Consider the following 295-nt stretch of genomic DNA (forward strand, 5'->3'; position numbering starts at 1 on the left):
AATTTCACACTTTTCATGAACAAAGGGAGGTGAAGATTGTACCTTCTTTTCTTGAGGTATTTGATGAGAATGAGTACTACCTTTCTTCTTATTTCCCGAACCTCCCTCCAAATCTTTTTCAACATTGAATCTTTCTTTTCTTTTTCTTTGGCATTGGTGCACATAACCTTCTCCATTGGCCACTTCAAATTGTAACTTGGAAGAGGAGAGTGAGGTTCTTCTTGATCTTCATTTTCTAGCTCTCCCAAGTACTCATCCAATGGGTTTAATGATAATACTTCCTGCACACAATTAG

Source organism: Dioscorea cayenensis, chromosome 9 (assembly GCF_009730915.1).
Source record: "Dioscorea cayenensis subsp. rotundata cultivar TDr96_F1 chromosome 9, TDr96_F1_v2_PseudoChromosome.rev07_lg8_w22 25.fasta, whole genome shotgun sequence".
Taxonomy (NCBI): Eukaryota; Viridiplantae; Streptophyta; class Magnoliopsida; order Dioscoreales; family Dioscoreaceae; genus Dioscorea; species Dioscorea cayenensis.